The following is a 13,052-nucleotide window of genomic DNA, read 5'->3' as shown; positions in this document are numbered from 1 at the left end:
TACCTTAGGGAAGAGTAACTGATGTCACCTGCCTGTACCTGTGCAAAGCATTTGACATTGCCAGCATGACATCCTTTTCTCTAAACTGGAGAGATGGATTTGATGGGTGGACCACTTGGTAGATAAGGAATTGGCTGAATGGTCACACAGAGAGGTTTGTGGTCAATGGCTCAATGACCAAGGGGAGGGCTATGACAACAGGCATCCTCAGGGGTCAGTGCTGGGACTGGTGCTGTTACCCATCTTTGTTGGTGACACTGACACTGCAATTGAGGTACCCTCAGAAAGTTTGCCAATGACCCTGAACTGACTGGTGCTGGAGGGAAGGGGCATCCTCCAGAGGGACAGAGGGATCTGGACACGCTTGGATGGCTTTGCCAGTGACACAGGGAGTGGATGGAGCTCCCCGGAGCATGGCATTTGCAGGGGACAGGGAGCTGGGCAGGGCAGGGGCTGAGCAGGAGCACTTGGGGTGTGGATGGAGGAGAAGCTGAGCCTGAGTCAGCAATCTGTGCTGCCAGCCCAGAACGCCACCTTTGGGCTTGGCTGCGTGAAAGGGGTGAGGAGGAGCAGGTCAGGGGAGGTGATTGTGGCTCTCTAGTCCATTGTTTGAGACCCCCCTGGAGCACTACAGCTGTATCTGGGGGCACAGCATGAGGAGGATGTGGGCCTGTTAGAATGAGTTCAGAGGAGAGCAACTGAGATCCTCAGAGGGCTGGAGAACCTCTGCTTTGAGGAACAGGCTGAGAGTGTTGGCACTGTTTAGCCTAGAGAAGACTCCATGGAAACTTTAGAGCCCTGCCAGTACCTAAAAGTGCTCCCTACAAGAATGATAGGGAGAGACTTTTTACAAGGGTGTGTAGTGAAAGAAGAAAGGGCAATGGCCTCAAACTAAAATAAATACAGGTTAAATATTAAGAAGAAATTCTTTGCTGTGAGGCTGGTGAGGCATTGGCCTCACAGCAATGCTGTGGATGTCCCCTCCCTGGAGAAGAAGAAATCTGCCAGGTTTGCCTGAAGTGAAGCAATGAGGTGAAGCAGAATGATACTCATTTAATAACCCTGCACTCTTGTTTTCAGTAAACTGTTGGAAATACTAGTATGGAGTCCCTCAAGTATTTATCATTTTTGTTTCCTGATCAGTGAATGTTACATGAATTGTCTGTATGGCCATGTAATTTCCATTAACAGTAATAGTACTTGTAAGCATGTAGAAAGAGGGTGGCTTATCCTGTGATCCTCCCTATTACAAAGTGTTTAACTGATTAAGGTTAGGATACCACAAGCCACTTCATACCATCCATGAACTCTCTGCAACCCCATTATCTTCATTAGGCTTGTGTGGTTGTAATTAATTGGTGTTTAGTTACCAGTTGTGTTGAATGAAAAGAATTTAGTTCTATTTCTCTTAGTTTTATTGGCCCCATGGTGCTAACAGGCTAAAGTGTAATTAAAAACTCTCTAATCAAAGTATATGTAACAAGAGCCAAGGAACAAGCCCAGTGAGGAAAAGCCTATGATTGATGTGACTCTGGCCTTTGAAAAATGACTGGGTACAAATGACACCCTGTAGTAGTTTTTTTTTTTTGTTTTTAAACACTGAAGATACTTCACTTAATATCAACACATACATTAAAACCCCATCTGTATCATTGCAATCATGACATTCCTAGGGGTGACATCATATTTTAATGTCTTCTCAGCAGATTTTGCCCCATATCTTCTATATTATTTTGGTTTCAGAGAGAAATGGGTCGTGTTTCTTCTGAGAGCAATCATACAGAGTTTTTTCTCACTTCGAGCCTTTATTATAACTCTTGTACCAGGAAAGAAATGACAATCAGCTTTTCCTCCTTTGTGATACTGTGTTGTGTGTGTTCCCTTTTTCACTGCATCTCCTTCAGGTATAAATACGTGGTGCTAATGCTCTAAACCCAAGTATAATACCACATGCTTAAGGGTTGCATGAAGGATTTGCTTTTTGCTGTTCTAAAATGCTTCTTTAAAGATATAAACTTGACCCTTAAATCAATTAAGATCATGGTCTCACTGCCATCTGTGTTCTTGTAGGATTTCACAGAGGAGTAATGTGTGCTCATTCCACTGACAAGGGATTCTTTGAAGTCAGCTCTCAGTACATAAAAACTGCACGACATTTCCAATAAAATCAGGATTGTCTTTTTAGCTTGGTGATACAAATTCTCTTCTACAGATATATTACTGGTTTTGAGGCATTTTAATTTATTTTAAAAAGACTTTTCATGACTTTTTATATATAAAATGTTTCTGTAGTGTTTCTTTTTGTTCTTAATATTCTAGATCCTCTAAAGAAAAAACTCCAGTAACAAAGCTAAGTATAACTATGTATGAGATTAAACAAAAGATTCTGTCCTTGGACATGGCTGAACACAACATTTAGATTAGACTTTTAGTCTTGATAAAAACTTGCAAGGACTTAAGTAACATATATATGGCATGTTTGGAAATTTCTAATAATTATTTAAGACTTCCCCCAACTCCCCCAGCACTAATATTTTCATTTCCTAAGTACTCCTATGTGAGTTCATTTGCCTTGAGTAATCATTCTCCGCTCCAATGGTTACTTCAAGTTGAGTGGGCTTTAGTACTAATTTCTTTCTAAACTTTGAGGATCCTTCCTGTGGGTCTGTTCAGCTCCTGCTGTGTAAGGGTGAGCCTGGCCTTGTCTGCAGGAGCCTGCTGAACTGCAGGCTGAGAGCTCACAGGCTTTGATTTATCATCCTAGCTCCAAAGGTGATTTGGAACACACAGTATTTAAAGACAAGTTTTTGAGCTGAGTTTTGAGTCTACAGAAGGTTGTCCTCAAATTTAGATATAGTTTTGTAGTATGTAGGTTTTTTAATGTAATGCATGGGTTATTGATGAGTGCTAGGTTTAGTCTTGGAAATCAGGAGTTTGCTACAGGATTTCTTTGTGTGTGCATTTTGAAGTAACTGTTGTGAACTTTGGGGAATTACAAAATCCTATGTAGTTCAAGGACCCTGATGTGATGGATTACAGGTCTGCATTGTCAATATGCTACTCTGAAATGTTAACACACTTGCAAATATATACAGAGTCTGAATGTTATCAGGCTTTGTGAAATTCATATTTAGTACTTTACATGAAATGTATCCTAATCAGTTATTGCATATGAGGTATTGACTTAATTTCAAAGAGGATGCAGAAAAATGGCCATAATATATTTATAGTACATAATGCAATTTATACAAATGTGCAATCAAGCTAAGAGAGAAACATATTTTCTAATACTTTCCATACATTGCTCTCACTATGAAGAATTTTGCAGAAGATATTTTTTTAATTGAAATGTTTTTAGCTTCACCTTTCAGGTTTTGCATCTTCCTCTTTTTCTATTGAATTAGAAATTAAAATTTGCTTAAGTATTGGAGGAGTGGCAGTTGCAGTTCCAAATGCAGAAGCTTTTGGGGTGGTGAGAAGTAATTTGTAGGTTATGTTACTGATCAGCAGAGCAAAGGTTTACATGGCTGAGAAGTGAAGCCTGCCTAGTGCAGATGAACTGGTGATCTGTGGGGTACATGAAAAATAAAGTTTGAAATCTGAGTTAGTTACAAGTATGTGATAGCTGAGAAGAAGATCACAATGAGTGAGAAAGTGTTAACTGAGTTTCCAAGTCTTTGTGGACAGGTTTTAAGAGAAGCCTTTATGTTTCTTTCTAAAATGAAGCTAGTAGCAGAATTGTTTAAGGAGTTCAAATAAAAAGATAATTTGTACATTACTGTAGAGAATTGTGGCATTCCTGCATCCTGTTATTTTTATTGTTGTTCTGGGGTTTTGGTGTTTTGTTTGGGTTTGGGTGCGTTCTTTTCTTAAACACATTTTTTGGGGGGAACAAACAGAGTATGGAAGAAAAGGAAGAGTGGCATTTCTTTCCCCTTGGTATATCTCCTGATTTTTACAACCTTAATCACTTGGGGCATGTCTTGAACTTTTAACCTTTTTCCCCAGCACTGATGCAGTGAATAATGGACTCTCCTGCCTGACACATAACTAGATTGCAGTTCAAAGTGGATGTCACAAGCACTATTGCACCATCTGGAGCAAAAGCTTGACTATCATTTCGTGATAAGCCCATAAGATCATATGAATTTATAACTGACTTCATTTCTTCCATTTCACTAGTTTAGGTTTCTTTAATTCAAAACTATGGTCTGTTTTTGTTTTTTTTTAAACTTTCTTCCTCTTGCAGTATTTTTTCACAACTTTGCAAAATTTTCAGATATTTTATGAAAGTCATGACATTTATAACTATTTTGATCTTTTTTATGCTACAAACTAGTTTTAAACTAGCGAGGAAATGCTGTATGAGGTGTGGAGGCAAAATTCCTGACGTTCCCCTATTTCTGTTGTTATCTTTAATTGTTTTCTTCACTTCAAGACTCAGTTAATTAAAAAAATTAAGAAAGGGAAATAATGGTCTTACATACTCTATGTACATTTTTGAAGTGAGATGGGATTGTAAACTAAAAAGCTTTCCAAAGTCTGACTTCTGAAGAATATATAATATTAACAGTTCCATATAAGACACTCAGATATGTTTGAATGGCATCCAGCTTCTGCAATGAAACATACCTTATTTTGTAGGAAAAGAATCCATTGACTGGCATTAGTGCTTGGGGATGTACTCATCCATGAAATACTATTTTTATAAATTTTTTGTACTGAGACAATCCCATTAGAAGCTTGTTGTGTGGCTTGTCTCAAAGCAGAAGATTTTGAGTGAGCCTGTGCATCTTTGACTTCCATTGAAAATCGATGACACTTGTAAATGCATAGCATTTCTGACAGAAAGGCTGGAAATTAAAGAGTTCCATGACCATGAGGTCAGTCTGCTGGATTTGTAGTGTTTTGGAAGAGATGTGACTTTTGGAGCAATAACCAGGCATGGTGCATTTGCACAGAAGGGATTAGTTCAGATTTCAAATACCTCTGTTTTCTAAAATTAAGCAGTGGCTGATACAAACATAGAGATAGTGAATGTTTCTTATAGAAAACCTGCATTCATTATCTTCAGACACTGATAAAAATGCTTCAAAATTCAAACACATATGGACCAACATAGAAATATTCTACTTCTGAATGTGGCTTGGTTTTGGAAAATATTTTTGGTTCAACTGAACAATTGAAAACTTTATGAAATAAATAGGGTAATTAACAGAATAACTTTTAGAAAAAAATGCTGTTTAATATTAACACAGCATTTCAGATTCCTAGAGCACAAGGGTACAGGTTTCAAATGAATTTTCACAAAATTTGATCTTTCTTTCCTGAAGCTATCCTATCCTGTAAATTAGAGACTCACAATAATTTATGTTGGAAGAGTCCTTCTGAAATCATCTACTCCATCTCACCTGCTCAGGCAGGGTCCACCCAAGCAGGTTGCCCAGGACCATGTGCACTCAGGTTTGGAGTATCCCAGAGAGAGACTCCATAACGTCTCTGGGCCACCTGCTCTGGAGTTTGATTGCACTCATGGCAAAAATTATATTCTTGTCTTACACTGAATGTGCTATGTTTTAATTTTGCCTATTGCTTGTTGTTTTGCCAGTGGGATCTGCTGAGAGGAGTCTGGCTTTCTTCTCTTCATTCCCTCCCATCAAGTATTTATACACATTGATGAGAGCCCCCTGAGCCTTCTCTTTCCCTGACTGAAGAGTTCAAGCTATCTCCCATTATGGAAGACTGCAGCCCTTTAATCCTCCTTGTGCCCTGCACAGGACTCACTCCAGTAAGTCCTCTCTTTCTTGCATTAATTGCACTGATGGAATTGCACAAGCCTGTTTGGTTGTGGTGTATTGATATGGTGTATTTCATTATGTTAGTGTAAGAACAGTTATAGTTCAATGGAGCATAACTGGTATTATGCTGAAGAATAGAATTCAGTGTCAGATTTCTGCCAGGATGTATTATTTATTAGAAAATATGCTTTTTATCCACTCAAAATATTGTCTGCTTGCTGTCTGTTACACTGATAGAAATGTACCTTTAACTTTATTCTAATCTCCATTTCTTACAAATAGCTAATGTAGCAACATGAGGGGAGGAGTGAGAAAAAGAAGTTTTTGACAGAAGACTCTGTAGAACAGGAAGAGGATAGTAAATTTGCATTTGCATGTTTTGTGAAATGCACCTAAAGCAATGAGGACTGTGTGTAAAACTCATCACACTTCAACGAGAAATCACTACACCTAATGTGCCCAAATATCCATCATAAAATTCATTGTGTTCCACAGCAAAGGAAGAGAACGTGGTTTTTGTCAATTGCTGATGCTTAGTGATTAAGCCAAGAGTAGTACCAAGTGTACACTGTTGTCTTTGTCAGAGTGTAAAACCTTCAGGTTTTTTGACTGTGCCAGTTTAATAATTCTCAGTTACATACTCCGTGCATGGGGAGAGAATCAGTCCCTCACACAAAGACTAGAATATTCTGTGTATAAGTAGGTGACACAATGAAATTATTTTAAGAAGTGCTCACTATTGCTCTATTTTAAAAGTTAAATGGTACCCTGGCACTTACTAGCTGAAATCCACAAAGGGCTGTTGGATCACCTACTCCTCACCTCATGTGTGTATCAAGAATATGATCTACAAGTTGAAAGGCTTTTAGGCTTAAATCTGAGCTGGATTACTGCCTGCTTGCAGCAAAACATCTTAATAAACAGCATGGCTCTCAATTTTGTTTTAATTCTACCCATATTCTGTGAGGATAAGAATCAAGAAAAAGAGCACAGGAACATCTTAAATTCCCTGGCTCCTTGTCGAAGATAGCAGAGCTTTTCTTTTGTGTTTCCTGCTTCTAAAGGGTCATTTTTTCAGGACTGTCATGAAGTGTTTGTGAAGCTCCTGCACCAGTCTGCCCTGTGATGGGAGTTCATTCAAAGGCCAAGTTGTTTCAGGACAAGCATCAGTAGCAATTACCACTTCCAGCTTTTCTCCAGAAGTGTGAGTTTTTGTCAAGGGCTCCAGAGTCAGACTGCTAGCCTAAGCTTCAGACACAAAGAGAGATCACTTACTCTCAGCTTTCTGTATGACAGTTCTTCGTGTTGAAGTTTTAGGCAGAATTTAAACTTTAATTTTGACAAACAAGTTATAGCACTATTTTAAAAAAATTGTGCCTCTTGCAATGATCAAACAATACTCATGAAAAGAATAAGAGGAAATTATATTTAATATGTCTACAGAATCCTTTTAGTTCACTGCTGCAAAACTTATCATCCAACAAAAGCCTCTAAGTAACTGAGAATAAGCTAAAATGGACTTCAGAAATCAGTGCTTGGTTTAATTGGATACCCACACTATGATTAATTCAAGTTTTTGAGGAGCGAGTCCTACTGCACGTAGCTTTATATAGCAAAACATAACCATGAAATTAACTCTAAAATAGTGTTCAGTTTCTGAAACATCCAATGTTTAAACAAGTTGTACATCTGGCTCTCTACATAGTTAAACTAGTGTAAGTTTGGTTGAATAGTATTGCAAGACTGGGGCCTGTATCTCTCAGATATCGGTCACTGATTTAGGTGCTGTAATCCCATGATGCTGCAAAAATCAGCTGTCATATGGTTGCCTATGTTGGAGTTCCTCTCCAAAGAATAAGGAATTTCCCTATGTTGGTTCCTCAGTAACTCAGCATATGAATAGCCTGTAATGATCCAGCTGCTGATTCAGCTCTCTGCTCTTTTCACAGAACTCTAAGAAGCTTTCAAAAGCTATTTATTCTTTATGAAATTCACAGTAAAAAGAATTGATGGCTATGGCTATGTGATGGTGTGTTAGTGTTGACAGTGCATACACAGTACAGGAAAATGGGAAATGGAGAAGGATAAAGGATGAGGTTTTGTGCAGTTTTTCCAATCATGCTCTGAGTAAATTTTTGCATGTGTGGTTTTTTTTCTTGCTTATTTGCCTTGTCAGTCAAATAAATGTAGATCTTGATGTCATACAAAATCTCTAGAGCCTGTATACTTTAGTGATAAAAAGCATTATGTCTGTGGGTTTGCTCTTGAATCAGGGCATAACATCATGTGGTTTTTGGCAGTGGCAGTATGTGTTTCAGGTGAAGAAATGAATTAAATAGTGGCACAAACTTTTTCTGGTATTTTAATTGTATTTATATTTGGAGTGCAATATTTAAATGGTCTTTACTTTTCTATCAGCTGTCATTTCCCCTCAGAAACTTTTGTATGAAGGCAGTATTTTAAGATTAAATTTTAAGATTAAAAAGAAATTGCATTAGTTTCGTCTCTAGAAATGGAATAGGAATTGGGGGAAATGCAAATCAGGCAATTCTATAATACTGTCTTTCAAAACTGAAGTAAATGTGAGAAATACTTGGTGTGTATGTTTTCATTGTTTAAGTTGTTTTAGAAGTCATGAGAATATAAAGTATGCTCAAAATGTTGCTTATAAAGCTCTCACCCAGGAGAGCTGGCCACTGCAAACTTGCTAAAATACACAGATAGGTACCTATAGAGGAGCTGCCTCTTCTCTGCCTCCTTGTTCTTGAACTTCACTAAGAGCTTTCAATTGCTCTGACATTTTCAGCAAAGGAAGTAATAGTTGTTGCTGAGCAGTATTCTACAGGCAATTATCTTATCTTATTGTTGGAGCAATCCCCACTAGAAAGCAACCAATGTGATCAAGTGAAATCATTACAGCAAGGCAAGAGAAGCAGAGGGAGGAACAAATGGAGGGAAAAGGGGCTCATCTCATTAACGGGTGCCTGTGCTGCAGGGTTCAGAGCAGCAGACAATGAAGTTAGCCTGTAAGACAAAGCTGTGCAGTTGCCTCCTGTAGCTGTTGACAGGTCTGAATCCTCTCTTCCAGAGCCTATTGTGGCTATAGTGCGAGGCACCTGCAGAAAATGTGCCAAAACTAGGCAGGGAGCAGTGGCTTTTCAATAAGCTGTCACCTCTCTCTCCCTTCACCCACCCCTCGAGTACCCAGCGGGAGAGGAGCAGCCATACTGAAGAACTAGACTGGAAAACAGTCATGTGATGGGAAAAGGGGTCACATATAGACTCTACAGTTACCAACTTTCTGAGCCTTGTATGATTCTGCTTCTTGGGCAATTCCCAAGGATTTGTTTTTTTCTAATACTGCTTTCAAGCCAAAAACCTGCATCATGGGGATAGACAAGTCACCACATGAGTATATTTGGCAAATAATTTTTTTTTTTGATATTTCTGCTATAGAAAGAAAGATGTGGATTTTGTTTTTGTTAATTCACTGGTAAAAATTATTTCCGTGCTGCCAAAATTACCTGCTCGCTTGCTGTCAACAGATGAGTCAAGAGATCAAGCCAGGCTTCTTACATGGATTTCTAAACTTAGTATTGGGCTTTAAAAATGTGTATCTAGAATTCCATGTTGTTTCAAAGGCTACACAAACTTGTTTAAAAGAGAATGCAAACACTTGTTTGTGTATAGATCCGCACACAAAGAGAGTAGGAATTTACATGACATAATCTGTAGATCCCAGAGCATTTATGAAAGAGAAACAAGTGATACTCAATGCAACTGCTTGCCATCCACTGACCTATACCCAGCCCATCCTCCTGCAGTGAACAGTGGCTCCTGGCCAACTCCCTCCAGTTCTGTGGTGTGGAATATCCCTTTGGCAAGTTGGGATCATATCCTGGCCCTGCTTCCTCACAACTTCTCGATCACCTCCTCACTGGCGGAGCATGGGAAATTGAAAGTCCTTGACTTAGAGAGAACATTACTTAGCAACAGCTAAATACATCAGTGCATTATCAGCATGATTCTCTTGCTAAATCCAAAACAAAGCACTGTGCCAGCAGCTAGGAAGAAAATAAGCTCTATCCCAGCCCAGACCAGGAGAGATACATAGCCAAGTTTTGGGTTTGGTGTTTTTTTTCCTGGTATGGCATGTACATGACTTGGAAACAGGGACTGGAATCTCTGGGTAAGCCAATGAGTGATAGAATAATAATATTGTTATTTCATTTTTTTAAACATGGTTCTGACAAAAAGGAAAAACTTCCATGAGCTTCAGGGCAAGACAGATGAGTTGGGATTTGAACCACAATCTTCATTAGCTGAGTCCCAAATTGTGGGAGATCTATTTTAATTTCTTCTTACATTTGTACTTTATTTAGAAAGCATAAGTGATAGGCCATGTGGCTAGAGTGTAATGGAATGTATGTAGAATGTTATGGAATGAAAAAATCTTTTCTTTGGTGGAAAAAAAATGTTTCTGGTAACATACGACTGTTATAGACTGAGGGAAGAAATTCCAAAATCTGGGGTAATATGGGCTTTTTCTGGCCTAAGGAATCAGCCCTAGTACTGAGTTTTGTAGCTTCCATTGGAGGAAGAAAGAGATAATGGGTTCAAAGAAAATAAAAGTTACCTGGATTGGGGGATGTTCCTAGGAAGCAGACATAAAATATTACAGGGCAGTACACGTTTCTAAGTCCTGTCCTGTTCTTTATTAGGAAGCATATTTGTAATTATTTAATTTTCATGTGTCTCTTATTTCCAAAATCTGTCCCAGGGTTTTGGGCAGGTATTGATAAATTATGGAAACTCTTCAGTTAAATAACCCGCAGAAAAAAAATGGAGTACTAATAAAGGGCCTCAAGGCTGCATACTCTTCTGTATGAATAAATAACTTTTCACAGATAAACTGCTGCTAGTGGGGACTTAATTAAGGTAGGTTGCTAATATGCTTGAGTGGTATTTTTTGGTAATCTTCTGTCAAAGGTAATGTGCAATGAATAAAGGAATTACAAAGAAAGAGGAGGACAGTATATTCTTAGATGTTCATTCTTTTCCACTGCTGTAGTATTTGATAGCTGTGGCAAAGGGTTGCAGGCTTACTGGATTAGGCACCTATTCTTGGATGTAACAGAAAAGAACAAGAGCACAATGAATACCCTTGGAACAATCAGATGAACATGTGATTTTGTGTCTCTGCGCTCAGGTGTGGGTTATGCCTGCCTTCCCTTTCAGACATCCCCTTAGGCATGTTGCAGGTAGGATTGCATTTGGCTGTTTGTTCACTCCCCAACACGCTTCCCAAAAGGCAAGAGTTTGTGTCTGATTGTTTAAGACCTTGTTTCTGCTTTGAACGTGTCTTGTTCCCTTTGAAAAACAGTCTCTACCTCCCCATCCCCCTTTAGAGAAAACAAGTGAACTATTCATGCAAAAAAGTGTGTGTGTGGTTGGGAGAGTGGGGGGGCGTGCAATGCCACCGACAAACCCTATTGAAATGCATTGGCTGTTCATTTACATTCACACTTTTTTTAATAAAAATGTTAACTAATGATGTTAAATGCTTTGCCAAAGGTCCTGGCGGGTCAGTTGCCGAAGTGCCATTTCTGCCTAATTAGGGCTCTTGTGGCAGCCCAGGGGCCTCCTGATGCAGTGGGTGACAAGCCGAGAGCTGACAGCTTCAATCGGCTCCTACAGGAAGGTTGGGCTGGTCATGTTTTCTAACTCAGCCAGGTGTTAGCTGAATGTAGGGGGGGTCTTGGCCAGACCTGAGCATTCGTTTGATCTTCCTTTCTTACACTTGCTCTATTTTGAGCTCTTCCCTTTGCCTGTCCCATCTTGTGTCAAGGTCAAGAATGAGCTTGACTAAATCAGCAATTTCATTTATCTCTGGGAGATCATTAGCAGCCCTTCTCCCTCCCCTCCCCAAATAAACCTTAGGCACTGGTGCAGAAACAGCACAGTTCCAAAAGCCACGCACTGGGCAGTCCAGATATGAAAAAGAAAAGAAATAAATGTAGATCCTTGCATAAATAATATTCTTCCTACTTCTTTGTTGCAAACCTATTCCTTATTATTAATGTGTATTAAATAAGCACTCTGATTGACTCTTAAAAACATAAAATGCTTCTGCAGTCACAATCAAAAGCCTTAGAACATGTTTAAAGTTTTATCACTACTGAAGAAAAAAATATTTCTTTAAAATAGCAAGAAAATAAAATAAATAAAGTTTTCCTTTGACCTCACCTGTTTCTTAGTGGCACACTGACTGTCTTCATATATGGCCACATGCTTTGGGACAGTTGGCCAGTTTTAGAAGTCTTGAAAATTGGATCACAAACTTATTGGAGGATTGGCTTTTTAAAACATAAATTCTCACTTAGTTGATAGCACTTTGACTTCAGCTGGGTTATGTTAACTGAGAAAACAGCCCTTAAAACATAAACACATTGATGACCATTGTAAAAGGAAGTCAAGGTTTTCAAATTTGTTTACCCAGAATTGGCACAAAGCATTAGACTGATGAAGGGTGAAATAATTTACTGGATTTCTTTAATGTAACATGAATATAATTTCCAGAGAATGTCTGGTTTATAGAAATTACAACCAAGACTTTTGACTCCTAAATTTAGGCTGATGAATTTAACCATTCCTCATTTACATAAAAGTCACTATGTGCAGGAATTCCTCTGGCCTCTATGGAATGAAACCACTGCTCCAGTAAAAGGCAGCAGTTGGAGAGTAACAGACAACTGGTTACTCAATAGTATTAAGGGCAGGAAACAATAAAGGAAATTATATCACTTGATCGTTGTAGCTATATTGTAATGATAGGATGTGTAAGGTTTTTTTTAAACAGGAAGACTAAAATAGGAAACAGTTGTATCCCTTCTTATTAATGATGTTAAACACTTCCTTGTTTTTTAAAATTTATTTCTTTTGTTTGCCCTTATCTCTGATCCAAGAGACAACTCAAAGAACATTCCACTCTGGAGACAACAAATACTCTTCTGTTGCATTCAGCGAAATTGAATAAGAAATTGAAGAAATTGACAAAAAGACATGCACAGACAGGAAGAATTCTACTATTGTGCAAAAGTCTGCTGTGCTCAGAGCAATTGCTCTCGCTGCCACAAGGTAGATGTGAGTGTTGTTCAGAGCTGGCACTTTAGAGTGCACGCACACACTGGAGCTGTGTGTTAGGAGTAGTCATGACCTTGGGGATACAGTGTGTGCTAGCAGTCCTTCCTTCTC

The sequence above is a fragment of the Serinus canaria genome, chromosome 6, assembly GCF_022539315.1.
Source record: "Serinus canaria isolate serCan28SL12 chromosome 6, serCan2020, whole genome shotgun sequence".
Classification (NCBI taxonomy): domain Eukaryota; kingdom Metazoa; phylum Chordata; class Aves; order Passeriformes; family Fringillidae; genus Serinus; species Serinus canaria.
The sequence above is the reverse complement of the archived record's forward strand: the minus strand, read 5'-3'. Positions refer to the sequence as shown.